The sequence below is a fragment of the Nematolebias whitei genome, chromosome 2 (assembly GCF_014905685.2).
Source record: "Nematolebias whitei isolate Nwh7 chromosome 2, NemWhi1, whole genome shotgun sequence".
Classification (NCBI taxonomy): Eukaryota; Metazoa; Chordata; class Actinopteri; order Cyprinodontiformes; family Rivulidae; genus Nematolebias; species Nematolebias whitei.
Genome location: NC_056499.1, coordinates 35,690,845 through 35,691,392, shown reverse-complemented (window position 1 = coordinate 35,691,392; position 548 = coordinate 35,690,845). Strand labels below are relative to the sequence as shown.

At 40.3% G+C, this 548-nt stretch overlaps 1 protein-coding gene across 1 annotated transcript in view; it reads right to left on the bottom strand.

Annotated features, from left to right (window-relative positions):
• The window catches only part of dok4 (docking protein 4), a 17,874-nt gene that overhangs the window by 11,248 nt on the left and 6,078 nt on the right, over nucleotides 1-548 (bottom strand). The gene's annotated exons all lie outside the window — the stretch shown is intronic.

Genomic DNA, 548 nt, shown 5'->3' with positions numbered 1-548 from the left:
GTGTGTGTGTGTGTGTGTGTGTGTGTGTGTGTGTGTGTGTGTGTGTACATCTACACCTCCAGATGCAGGAAGAGGGCCACCTGCATCATGAAGGACCCCACTCACCCAGCAGACACATTGTTTGCCCCACTCCCCTCAGGCTGAAGGTTGCAGAGCATTAAGTGTAGAACCACTAGACTGAGGAACAGCTTCTACCCTGAGGCTGTTAGACTCATGAATATATAACCAGGATTATCACTGTAATGTCACTTTAATTGGGGATATGTGACTTATCTATGCTGCTGATTATCTCGTGCTGCTGTATTCATTCATACCCATCTACTCACTACAGACTCATGTTTGGGCTGCTGTTTAACATACTTCATTATTTTACATTATTTGTGTTTAGCGTATATCTTAGATATTTTAGTGTATCATTTAACATTCATTTAGCGTATATCTTAGTGTATATCTTAGATCTTTATATACTGCTTCTTTCATACTTTATACTTTTGCTATTTTTGGGTGTAACTGGGATCTCAAGTACACAGTTTCGTTCCACCTCATGT